We start from the raw sequence: 14,344 nt of genomic DNA, 5'->3' as shown, positions 1-14,344 counted from the left end.
AACAAGAGTTTGACCTCCAGATTGGACTCTAAGCGGGAGCCCATGTTAATGCCAACATTGCCGACTATTACCTATCCACTAGACAGTCACAGAGCAGTAGCTATGACACCATTTGGCAGTGGGATTGCTTAACACCAATGATGGCTTACTTTGAGGGAGAGAATTCAAAGCCAAGATCAGAACAGAAGTAACAGCTGTCATTGCAACACTTTTGTATGAGCTTTGCAGCTGCAATAGCTGCTCTGTGTTCTGATCAGCAGAATAACTTACAGTCCACTATGATTGGATCCTCCTACCCATAGTCCTCTCTTGGCTACTATCATCTGATTGCCATTCATCATCAGGAGTCCTCTGTTTCCTCCATGAGCTCTGTGACAGCATGTTCATCTCTTCCAAATGAACAGATACAGCAGAACACTCATCCTCTCCAATTTGGACAGCATGAGCATAAGCAGCCTTCTCTCTGTGGATCACCTCTACTCCTCCCAGTTAATTTTTGTAAATTAGACCTACACTTTTTTGGCAGCCATTCTGAGGTCTGCAGGCTAAATAGACTGTTTGGGAAGGAGCCAGTGCTGAAGAAGCTGTTACAATGTCAGGGGCTGTACCCAGCATTCAGCTAGTGACCTTTGTTAAAGGTGCCTCTTTTGGAGAAATCCCTCCTTCTTTTGAGAATGTAGAACCAACTCTGTCACTGCTTCTGACCATTTTCATTTTTGAGGACTGTCTCAGATGCTAGAACAGAGCAGCACTCATCTTTCTCAGGAGCTATGTTTCTGTACTGAGAGACAGTCAAAAGTAAAGCTGTACTGAGGGACAGTCAAATTTCACTTCAGATACTTAAAATCTCAGATACTGGAAAAAGATGCAATTTCCAACTTTACTAACAAAAATCCAGTCCCCAGGCTTTGTTGTTTAGAATCTCAGGCACTGGAAAACTAACATGTACTTGGCCTCATTCTTATTCACACCAGTGTACATCACTGAAGTCATTGGAGTAATACTGATGTAAGAGCTGAATCCGACCCAAGGCATTTTTGACTCAGATCAGAAAAAAAAATCAGTGTTTTCCTCACAGAAAAAAACAGAGTGGCTTCTGTTAGTCCAACTGAACACCTGTAGAGAAGGTCCAGCCAGTCGGGAAACCTGAACAACAGCATATTTTCAACAATGTAACTTTCTCAAAAGACCAACCCAACTCAAAACTTGACACCTACTAAATTTGAAGTGGTGTTTAATTAGGAGCTAAAATTTCAGAGAGATCTGCTAGCAAAGCCTAAAGTCCTAGAGTTGAAGGCCAGAAGGGACCTCTGTACAGATGGCCAGACTAGATGATCTAGCACAGGCTACCACCACCACCCTGTACCTGCACACTATCCCAACAACTGAAGTGAGACCAATGTTTACAACCCACAGGAGATTAGACTATTATGTGCCATGAGCAGAGAGTAGGGGGGACTAAGGTGCACCAGTGCTCGAGGCCCCTGCAATAGCAGGGAAATGATTAAATGAGACACTTGCCCAGCATCCACATACTGCAGTTGAAAGCAAACCCCGCCCCAAAGTCACTGCCAATCTGACTGGGGGGAAAATTCCTTCCTGACCCAACATATGGTGATCAGTTAGACCCTGAGCATATGAGCAATAATCAGCCAGCTAAGCACCTGGAAAGAGAATGCTCAGTGACACCTCAGAGTCCTGGCCCAGCCCCCACAATGTCCCATCTTCAGCCTTGGCCATTCTGATGCTTCAGAGGAAGGAGATTAAAACATTTCTCCCTAAATACATTTTTGCAGGCGGGTTTCAAAATCCCTCCGCTGACCCCTGCAAGTGGCTGGCAGAAACTCTGACACATGAGCTTTAGGAACATAGGACATAAACCAGAAGTGAGCCGTATGGCTGTTGAGCCCTGCTGCCCACCATCACAAACAAACCTATTATACGATTGCACTCAAATTGGTCCAGTTTTTTCTTAAAACTAATTAACCCCTCTGATGGTTAGAAACTTTCTTCTGATTTCCAGCCTGTATTTGTTCATGGCTAGTTTATATCCATTTGTTCTTGTGCCAACATTTTCCTTTAGCTTAAATAGCAATTTACACTCCCTGGTATTTATCACTCGGTTATATCAATATGGAGCAACCATAAAACCCTCTCACCCTTCTTTTGCTAGAGTAAGCAAGGCAAGCTCTTCCAATCTCCTCTTGTAAGATTGGCCCTCCATTCCCCTAATTATCCTCGTAGCTCTTCTCTGCACCTGTTCCGGTTTAAATTAATCTTTCTTGAACATGGGTGGCCAGAGCTGTACACAGTATTCCAAGTGAGGTCTTACCAATGCCTTACACATGGCATTAATACTTTTATCTCTACTGGAGATACCTCATCTAATACAGCTTTTTCATAGCCATATCACAAACAGGCTTAAACAGCAAAAAACAACAAAACTTGTTCATTCTGCTAAATTTGTGCAATTATTCTGTGTTTATGTAAAACATATGCATATATAAATAATGTACACACATACCCATTTTTAGGGGAATGATGGAAGGTGTTCAGATGGGACGAGTGAGGAATTGTTTGCAAGCACTGAAGCAGAGCTGTGCAAAACTTTCCTATTGAAACCTTAAATCAGGTAACTCATCTGCTTTGGGGTTTTGTTACCCCAAAATTATTCCAGCTGCACTGAGGTCTGCAAACCAGTGGATTTGGATTGATTTATACATGGGTGTAAATGGGAAAACTGACTTCTTTTGACATGAAACAAGGCAAAATGACTATAGGACTATGTATTAGGATCAGCTTGTGTTTTGCTTTTTTCAAACTTGAACCTCAGAACAGAACACCCGGGTGCAAATCCACCCAAATGAGAAGTGATGAAAAAGTTCTCACAAATCTATATAGACAGGAAATAAGAAGGTTCAGCTAGTTCTGTTTCAGTGTAACAAAGCACTTGGGCCCTATTCATGGAGGATAGGTTATGGAGGATAGTTCTTAGTTCATAAAGGGTAAGTCTATGAATGACTATTAGCCAAGATGGTCAGGGAGGAAACCCTATGCTCTGGGTGTCCCTAAACCTCCAACTGCCAGAATCTGGGACTAGATGGATCACTCATATTTGCCCTGTTCTGTTCATTCCTTCTGAAGCAACTGGCACTGGCCACTGTCAGAAGACTGGTTATTGGGTTAGATGGACCATTGGTCTGAACCAGTATGGCCATTATGTTCATCTTCACCCAAAATAATTTTGGGCCAGTCCTTCAGGTGGGGTAAATCGACCTGTCTCCACTGACTTAACTGGAATTATGCTGATTTACTCTAGCTCATGATCTGGCCCCTTTTTGTGTTCTATTTTTGGTCTAAATAATAATAATGTATCCTGGGAACTGACATCAAAGATGAATTTGAAGTAGTACATGGGCATCACAACCTGGACTAGTTTAGCAATAATATAAATTGTTTTCTATAGGCACATGATGTTTGGTGTAGGAACACTGGGCACAGATTTCATTACACTTCTCTCCCTAAAGTGTTATTTCACTAGGGGTGTGATTTCAGTATTTATACTGTGGTTTGTATATGTCTTTGGATTTCTTACAGTGAGAGTCGCTGTGTACATGTAAGATGATATTATTACTAACCAACCCAGCTAAACCTACCTTAGTAACTTTAACGTTTTGATTTTATACAAGCTTTTTCTTTTTGCTATGCCTTCTCGGATAAAGACTAACGTCCCTGTACTGATAATGGTCAATACTTTGGACAGACCTAAAAATAAGTGTCCAACAGAATGAAAAATGGAGCATCATAAAATAATGTTCATGGCTACAGCCATTACTCTGGATCCTTCACTCCAGTTTTTACTTTTTCATCAGCTTAACTAGAATCATTGGTGCTACGTGATAGTATTATAGCAGTGGTTCCCAAACTTGTTCCGCCGCTTGTGCAGGGAAAGCCCCTGGTGGGCCGGGCTGGTTTGTTTACCTACCACATCCCCAGGTTTGGCCCATCGCGGTTCCCAGTGGCCACAGTTCACTGCTCCAGGCCAATGGGAGCTGCTGGAAGCAGCGCGGGCTGTGGGACGTATTGGCCGCCACTTCCAGCAGCTCCCGTTGGCCTGGAGCAGCGAACCGCGGCCAGTGGGAGCCGTGATCAGCTGAACCTGCAGACGTGGCAGGTAAACAAACCGGCCTGGCCCACCAGGAGCTTTCCCTGCACAAGCGGTGGAATAAGTTTGGGAACCACTGTATTATAGTATATGGCACATTATGGATCCATGCATGTTCAGATAAGGGAAAGCCTACTTTTGTCCCTAAAAGATAGTCTTACGGGTTCAACATGTTGCTATGCCTGATGTCGGAATACTTTTCTTAACCACAACCCCAAACATACACAATCACACACTCTTGTTTAAATTGGGGAAACACTGGAATACAAATGCTTATTTATTTGCTTAAAAAAGGCACATGATCTTCCTACTTGAGATCAAGGCCTGGTTGTTGAAGTTCAGAAACAGAGATCTGTTTATTTGTCAAAAGTATGTTTGCTGAATAAATTCAAACAACAAGTAAATTATAGGAAATCTTGATCTGCTCACAAAAGAGGCAAACATTGTCAAACTGTTCTCTGCAAAATGATTCACTCAATTTTTGTTAATATACTATGTGCATATGTTTTACAGCATTTGCAATAATAATAGATGATAACATTTAGCTTATAGTGTTGACATCTTCAAAGTGTTTTCACAGACGTTAAATCTTAATAGCAAATGCTACAGTTAAGATTTCAAAACAGTCTCCACTATAATCTCTTGTTTTTATTTGCTCAGACTTTTGAAAAAAAAAATCTCCATTTAGGACAGAAACACTCGACACTTGGGCTCAGTCCAAAATACGGGGTTTTCTGGAGAAGTTTGGAGAAAATACCTGGAGTTTTTTCTGTGATAAAGAGCAAGAAAAGCATGCTTTCCTTTTTATCATCACACTTTTTAGCTGAAATAATTTAAGAATGTGGTTTTAATAAAAAGTACAACAATGTGAGTACAACTCTACATACACCTTGTTTAGTAAGAAGGTATTATAAAAAGTCATTCTTATTTGTATGTAGGACTCTACCTTTAGGTAACATTTCCACTGCACAACAATTTGTTTTCTCTTTTTTCTCATTTCTTCTGTCCTACTCTCCCCAAGTAGGATCTGGGTTTTCTGGTGTAATGCCCTGCCAACATTTGGACCTATGAAAAAATCCTTAACGTAAGTTCCTAGAAACTGGACAACTGGAAAGGTGCCGGATACTCATTTATGGAATATCATCCTGAACAATGGCCCTGTGGTAAGAAAGCTTCCAATTTCGATTAACAATTCTGGAATGGATTATAATAAAAAGACTAGCTGGTGCTTATCATGTTCTGCCAGGTGAGCATGAGGACGCATTTAGTCGTGGGTCTTATAGTAAAACTGGAAAATGAATGCTTGGAAATGTTAAAGCACGGTCATTTGTCCAATTGGGTTATATAAAATGCTTTCCCCCAGAATCGAAATTAGAGGGTGTTTGAGGGGGAGGGGTTTGAATTTACAGGGGGAGGGGTTGGAAAATGACTAAATTGGTGGCAACATTGGGGAGGGGAATGGGGGAGTTCAGAGGGGTATACACCCCTGCTGGGGGTGTGTAGGGAAATCCCTTATGTTCAGGACTGGCTCTAGGCACCAGCAAAGCAAGCACGTGCTTGGGGCAGCACAATTCCAGGGGTAGCATCATTTTGGCCACCCCTTTTTTTTTTTTTTGCTTGGACAGTTGCGCTCTCGGAGCTTGGGGTGGCAAAAAACCTAGAGCCGGCCCTGCTTATGTTCTTAGTACCCTGATAGTTAATCCTTTTCTAGAAGTAGCTACAAAAGGTTATAATACTTGCAGTCCCACATGTTTTGGTGTGGGAGCCAAGGTCTTTAAGTACTTCAGAAACTGTTGGTTTTATGGCTAGTTACTAATACAGTATATGGCAGATTTTCTTTGCATACAATAAGAAAAGGAGTACTTGTGGCACCTTAGAGACTAACCAATTTATTTGAGCATAAGCTTTTGTGAGCTACAGCTCACTTCATCGGAGCTCACGAAAGCTTATGCTCAAATAAATTGGTTAGTCTCTAAGGTGCCACAAGTACTCCTTTTCTTTTTGCGAATACAGACTAACACGGCTGTTACTCTGAAACTTTGCATACAATGGGTCAGATCCTGCCCTTCCCACTCATTCTCCACCCCACACTGCTACACACACGATATGTGCATGCAAGGTCCACAATACAGTGCATATGTTACCTTTTTGTTTCAGAGTAACAGCCATGTTAGTCTGTATTCGTAAAAAGAAAAAAGAAAAGGAGTACTTGTGGCACCTTAGAGACTAACCAGTTTATTTGAGCATGAGCTTTCGTGAGCTACAGCTCACTTCATCCGATGAAGTGACTGAATCCTTATTGACTATATACGTGTGGCTTATGTATGAAAAAGCAAAAAACTGAGTATAGAAGGCCAGTTTTTCTGATTGGTAATATGGCCACATATTCTGCCTGAACTAATGGAAATGTCATGAGGGCAGGTCTTCACTACCCGCTGGATCGGCGGGTAGTGATCGATCTATCGGGGATCGATTTATCGCGTCTCGTCTAGAGGGGATAAATCGATCCCTGAACACACTCCCGTTGACTCTGGAACTCCAGCTCGTGAGAGGCGGAAGCAGAGTCGACGGGGGAGTGGCAGCGGTCGACTCCTCGCCGTCCTCACAGCCAGGTAAGTCGACCTAAGATACGCCGACTTCAGCTACGCTATTCACTTGTGGTGCTTGTGTAACTTGAGGAAAATTAACAATCGGAAAAATTTAAATGTGGACCATCCTGACAGAAAATATGGGCCACATCCTGTAAAGTGCTGAGTGCGCCCAAAAGGCTCCCAGCTGCCTCAACTCCCACAGAAATCAGGAGAAGTTGATGATACTCTCTACCGCTAAGATGCAATTTGGAAACTTGCAGTATCGGATCCTGTGTCGTCTTTTCCTGGAAGCACAGGTCTCTGTGCCCAAAAGCAATATTAATCTTCATTTGCTTTTTCATCTACATTTTGCAGTCCTGGTGGCATTCATTCCCATTCTGGCTTGCCAAGTGGCTGAACAAAGAGAGAACCTGGCACACAGGCATATTTTCAAAACCTTTCCACAGATGCCAGTTTCAGGAATGTATAAATCAACCGCCCACCACAGATTTGTTTGCCCTAATCAAGTATATTGTTGCTGCTGTTGAACCCCTTTCAATCAACCAAGACCAAAAGGAAAAAAATAAGGTTGGAGATATATCTATAATGCATTTATATTGGGTATATATAATGGGTGACTTTATATGAAGGTTTTGTTAGTATGAGTTTAGAAAGTGGTAATACTTACAGGTGCTGAGGCGGTAAGAGGTTTATGCAGTCTTCCCAAATGAATTCTGTTATGCTTTTGTGCCACAATGCACTGTAGATTATAGATGGAGCTGGCCGTGCTCCCCATAATTAAGGTTGTCTGATACTTCCTATGTTCTTTGCTTATAACTTTGTCAAATGTTAACTGTTTGGCCAGAAATTTTCCATGCCTAGAGATTGCCTAAGGCTTAATTGTTTTGGAAAGTTTCAGCCAATTTGGTTCTGCCATTTCTGAGAACCAGGTTGGGGAAAAATACATCATAACCTGTATCTCTGGGGTCTTTTCATAGTTTTCCTCTGTGTTCCATGTAGATTCTCCAAAGACATAAAACTTTTGTCTGAGAATTTCAAAGGAGTTCAAGGGATTTAGTCTGAATTTCAGTGGGCTCTAACTCCCTTAGATGACTTTGAAAATCCCAGCCACTGTTTCTAGCTCTGTGGGTTAGCAAGATATCAAATCTATGACATTCAGATCAATCACTGCTGTCGGACTGAATATAGCTTGCTCTGGACTTTGGCTAGTGTAATTTTAATAAAATGAAATGGCAGGGGCAAGGGAAAGAAACATTTCTGTGGAAAGTTGATTTAAAAACAAAAATAAGCTGCTGGTGGATTTGGAATGCATGAGTGGGCAGATGAGGAAAGTTAAAGGTATCTGGTAAGTGGAATTTATCACATGGCTCTGCAATTTATCACATAGATATCATTGCTGTTGACGGAGTATTATCATTCAAATATTTATGGATCACTAGGATCTGATTTATTGTATAGATTATGATTTCTAAAAATGCTGGAAACAAAAATGAATATATAATGGAACTGATCAACCTAAAATGTCTGTGTGGGTTTTGTTCATTCTTTTTCGTTCCATTGCGTTAGTTCCTCCTCTTTCCTATTTTCTTGATGTTTGTCTATTCTATTCTCTCTCTCCTTTCATTCTTTCCCTTATCTAGTCTATAATTTCTCCACTGAATCCCTCTCGGCCTGTATCAAGATGGGTGCTATGGAAACACCTTAGCTAGATAATACTTTTGCCAATAATTTATGTAGAGACATTTCAGGATTAAGTTCCAAAATGGTAATTGAGATTGAGAAAGCTCTTCCATTCTGTAAAAGTTCAACTGAACCATCACTGTGGCATCTGAATGACTGTCATATACAGATTAAAAGCTCTAAAACAACCATAAGAAAAGTCAATGTTTTCAGAGTAGAGCTGGTTGGAAAAACTATGTCTTGACTCACTCAGTATTGTCAGAATATAAATGCTTTGTGAAATTTATGTAGCGTTACTCCTGATTTACATTGGTGTTAGATAAGAATTGAACCCTAGAGATTGAATATATGTTGTAACAACGTGTTTACTGCACACTTGCCCCGAAAGGGTTAATGAAGATTGAAACGGGGGCTAAATTTTGTTTGGGAGAAAAATAAATAATGTTCCAAAAATGTCAAAATGTCCCATGTCAACATTTTTGGAATGAAATATTTTGATTTTTTTAAACATTTTTTTGAGATTTTAAAATTTGTATAATATAAAATAAAAAAGTCAATCAATATGTTTTGTTTGATCCAAAATGATTTGTTCCAAAAATGTTCCTTTGCAGAGAATTCTGAAGTTATCAGGGTTTGTTCCCATTCAAAATGAAGCCAAATTTTGAATCTCAACATCCTTTGCAATATGGAATTGCTGTCCTCTGCACAGCTCTGGTTTAGAGCAAGAGAACTAGATTTTCATCTCATTTACACTAATTTTATAACAATAAACTCCATGGATTGATGTAGAGTTACTCCTGATTTTCATTGGTGTTAGACAGGAATCAAACCCTAGAGATTGAATATATGGTGTGTTGGGGTGTTTACCCCACATTTGCCCTGAAAGGGTTAATTCTATTGAAAAGGGAGCTAATTACCCCGAGGGGAATCAGGTGGCTAAATAATCCCCTGACTGAGTGAGGGGACCCATCTGAGGCGAAATAAGCTGGGTTGGATTTATAAAAACAGGAAATGGGCAGCAAAAGGGGCTTCAGGGAAGTAGTCTGCAGCCACTCTCTGGGAGAAAGAAGGGAGGTGTGTTTGGGGCTATAGTGATAAGTAGCCTACAGTTACTCCCTGGGAGGAGAAAGTTTAGGCTGGTAAACTTCGGGAGGAAAGCCAGGAAAATAGGAAAGGCTCAGGGGAAAAGCTGTAAGGTATGGGGTAGGGTAGAAATTGGCTGCTGAAGTGCGGGCCCCTGAGCTGGAACCAAGAGTAGAGGGTGGACCTAGGTTCCCCTACCAGCCACCGGGGAAATGGTGTGGACCAGACAGCAAAGAGTGGACTGCCTGGGACAGTTTGCCTTGGAAGACTTTGATGCCTGGAAGGGGAGGACCATAGTGACCCGGCCAGAGGGCCAGGTGCAAATAGGAAATTGCAGCTCCTAGAGTGAGAGGGGCTAGAGGAGAGTTCACCAGAGGAAGATGCACATCTGGAAGGAGCTAATCCCCAGAGCAGCTAGGAAGGAGTGGCCCTAGCAGTGAGTGGACCCTGTGGACAATGTATTATGATGATTTTCTTAATTTATACATCAAAGATATTTTAATATATCTAAAGTTAAATTAAGAAGGTGACTTTCAAGACCATTTATATATATATATTTGTTTCTTGGTGTCTCTTATATCAAACAGATGTATCATATATTCTTCTATCTGAAAAGAGAGTTTACTGAAAGAGGGACAATTGCTTCAGTTTTAATATGTAGGACAATTAAAATACAACATCCCCACTTCAGGCTATGAGATAAAAAAACTATGTGGCACACATGTTGCAGAGAATATGTAGAAATGGGAGAATTCCTTATAAATGACCCAGATAATCACCAGTTGGGTCAAATTATTTTGTTGCTTCAGGAAGGAATGATCAAAATATTATCTTCTGACTTTTCTTCAGTCATTTATCCGTGAATCACTGATGATCACGTAAGTTACACATCTGAGTTGTTGCTTTAAGGTTCAGATCCAAAACACATGGCCCTGAATGGGCTTTGTATCAGCTCTTAAATATTTTACAGAAAGTATTTGTTTTCTTTATGCTTATGGTCAGGTCTGCCTAAGGATTATAGTTACTGACAAATAAGTTTTTTTTTCTTTTACCACTTATATTGTTATATCCATGTCTTTTTAATGGATATAATAATTATCTATGTTTCCTTTTCCTTTTCAATGAAGAAACTGTATTGAGAATGTGAGGAATTGAGGAACTTTTAATGCACTTGTGATATTAAAGCTGTAATGGTGAATTTGTCCTTTTCACTCTTTTTTGTAATTTATTTATTTTGATGGAGTGGGATGTTATAGTTTGTTTTTCAATAAACTGAAACTACAGCATATGACAGTTCTTGTCTGTTTACATCATCTTCTTCAACATATTGTCATGTAATGGGCTGTATAATGTATTAGTTTGTTACGACTTCAAGAATAATAAATGTATTGTCAACTTGTACCAGAACATCTTTATTTGGATATTCAAGCCAGAAGAGGGCAATGTTAATCTTAATAAAAAAATATGGTTTGATTTGATTTGTATCTTTTTTCCCCTTGAAAATTTACATTTGTTACCTAAAAGTCTGTGGTAACTTTAGGGCAATCCTGCAAATTCATAAGGATGTGACGGATGTCACTCACGTGAGTTCAGTGAAATTACTCACTGAAGCATATTAGTTTCTTTATTCATGCAGGATTAGGCCCTTTTAACTGTGTATCTCATTCATGGATTTTTAGAGCTTTGACTTCTAATAAAATATTTTATTACAGGTTTAAATTGAAAATTGCAATTTTGGATTTCAAACAATATAAACAATTTTTTTTTAAATGGCCTCGTGAGAATTGTCTTTTTTTTTTTTTTTTTTTTAAAGAAACCAGACTTTCAAAGTTAGGTGTGCATGCATGTATTGGAAATTATACATACAAAAACTGGGGGTGAAATCCTGGCCTCCATTGATTTCAATGTAAGTGTTGCCATTGATTTCAGTGGGGTGAGGAGTTTGCCCCAGATTAACATCCAGAAATCAGGCATTTAAAGGCACATAAACTCCATTCAGTATGTAATTGTTCGTTCACACGGGGGGGAAAAAACCCTAGGATTTGTGTGCACTCATTTTTTAGTATTGGTGTATGCAAAGATATGTATACAGTTGCCCATGTCTAAATGAAAATCTGCCCGTACCTTTTAAAAATAATTCATATAAATGACAGCCTTGTTACTTACTTACCTGTGTACTGGAAGTCACACAAGCACTTAAGTATCTAGCTGCATCAAGGCCTTTAGTAGTTTTCATTTTAGCAATAATGTAGGTTCAAGGTGAGAAAGATTGTCACACTGAAACTATTTTCTAAAAGGATATACAATATTAGAGTAAGAGATTGTGTAACATCATAGCAAAGATCTGTACTTGAAGATCAGACAATACAACAACAACAACAAAAAACGCTCCTTATTTAAACACTGCATGTTAACTTTACTAGTTATGATGCTCCTGTGAATAAAAGCTGCATGTTTAGGCTGCCAGTTTGAGCCTACATGTCTGAGGAAGGAACAAGTTAATTTTTTTGCATTTTTGGCATTGTAATCTGGAATATACTGAAAATAGATGATGAATAAACAGCTCTGCCCACCCATACAAACTACAGATGGACTAGTGAAGATGTAACTGGTTCAGCCTTCTGTTTAGGACAGTTGCTTCATCTCGCTTATTTTAATTTAAATTCTTTTACTGTAAATACTCATGCTAATAATTATTTCCGTAATCTGGTATTATATTTTTATCCCACTCTCGGTTAATTGTAGAACTTCAGCCAAAGGAGATTTATACATCATAAACTCTGCGGGCACAATAAAATAAAAATAAAGAATATATTGCATCTTCTACCAAGGTTCCCAAAATGCTTTGCAAGCACTAAGGAGCTGAGCCTGTAACACCCCTGTCAGATAGTTAGGTAAGCATTTACATCCTTTCCCAAACGCACACAGGAACACTGTGGTAGAGTCATGAATAGAAACCAAAGGTAAAATCTTGGCTTTACTGCATTAAATGGGAATTTTGCCATTGACTTCAGTGGGATCAGGATTTCATCCCACATCTCTTGACTCCTGCCTTAAACACTGAGCCGGCCATTCTTCCTTCCAGTTGGATTTAAAATCATATGAAAACAGGACATTCAAAGATGAGGCTCCCTCACTCTTATAATCTTCCTTTCTTTCATGCCCTCCTATATGTCTACACTTACAGCGGTCTGTAGAGTATATACACTGCATACCTCCATAGTGTACATGTAAAACGCTTTGTAGACAGCAAGGAACTGCTTAGGAGAGTAGAGTTTAAAACATTCCCAAGCCTTAGGGTATATACCCTACATGTCTCTCTACTTGCCCAAGCCGTGCCTTCTATGTCTACGCTGCTATTTTTAGCAGTGTAGTGTCTTGCTGGCCCTTATTCCCATTGGAAAGACTCCAGCAGTGGGTGAAAGGCTCCAGCAGCTCCTCACTGCTGGAGCCTCTCCCTGCTGCATAGAGCTGCCAGAGCTTTCACTGCCACATGTAACTACAGTGTGGATTCGGAATCCATCTACAGTGTGGATTCGGCCCCCTTTTCACGGTGGCATGTAACTACATCTACACTATATGCTGCTGCCAGTGTACACAAGGCCATATTCTGTTATCCATCCCACTTTTATCTAGGTTTTTCATCTCAATTTCTTACTGCCTGATGTAAGCAGGGTCTGAATGAACTCTCCCATGACAGCTAGCTGGGAGTGGGAGAGACTTCAGGAGCAAACTGTATTTACATGAACACACTTACTCGGATTAGATATCCAGGAGATGTTTTAAGCGGTGTTGCTTAAAATGATCAACTTTGGCTGGTGTTGGGTTTACAAATCACTTTAATACTGAATGTAGAGGTAATGAAATGCTGTTATCAATGTTGTTGTCTTTATTGTATGAATAAAGGGGAGAAGAATTGTGCTTAACTTGTCTCAAATGAGGGGGTCACCTTCATCTGAAAGGACCTCATTAAGCCAGGGGCTCAAATGCCAGATCCCTGTGAAAGTAAGAGGGGTGGGGACATGTGTCCCAGCCAGGAGGTGTGGACTCTCCCTAAGGCTCTGGTTTAGCTTGTTCCTCCGCACTCTTCAAGGATAGGCTTCTAATGAAGCCTATTTAACTCCTTTTGTTATGTTAAGTATTCAGTGAGAGCTGAAATCACTGTGGTGGGGCAGTGTTTCTGCCCAGCCTGTTGAGAGCTAAAAATCACTAAGAGACTGACCTACAGAAGTCACATCAGAGAGACAGATGGCAGCAGGAGGTGACTGACGGGTGGCTGGCAGGAGCGACCGGTGAAAGTGGCAAGCAGTCAGCTGGCAGGGTGGCTAGGTGCCAAGGAACAGTGTCTGTTAGGGTGGCCAGCAGAGAGGGACAGTGGCTGGTGAGGTGGCCAGCCAGAGCAGGCGCTCAAATGGCAGAGTAAGCCAGGTGTCTTCTTCCTTGGTTGGGAGGTGAACTCACACAGATGCACTTCTGAAACCTGGGTCTTCACTGACTAAGGCCAACCACTGTGAGTGGGGTATGGTGAGGGAGCAGACGGGGGGCACAGTAAAGGAATTTTTGGTTGTAGAAATGAAGAACATGAGGCAGAAGACTCTGCCCCATGCACTCCGGGGTGGGTGTCCTGCTCACAGTTTTAGGTTTATGAATCCTGCTTGCGGCATTTTACCTAATTAATGTCAGGTGACTTCTCTCCTTTCATTAAAAGTTTCTTTTCTACACTCAGACTCTGTGCTTGTGAGTGGGGAAGTATTGCCTCTCAGAGGTGCCCAAGAGTGGTGGTTCAGACTGGTTCTGTGTTGTATTGCTGAAAAGGAACCCTAGA

The sequence above is a fragment of the Natator depressus genome, chromosome 5 (assembly GCF_965152275.1).
Source record: "Natator depressus isolate rNatDep1 chromosome 5, rNatDep2.hap1, whole genome shotgun sequence".
Lineage (NCBI taxonomy): Eukaryota > Metazoa > Chordata > Testudines > Cheloniidae > Natator > Natator depressus.
This window is presented reverse-complemented; position numbering follows the sequence as displayed.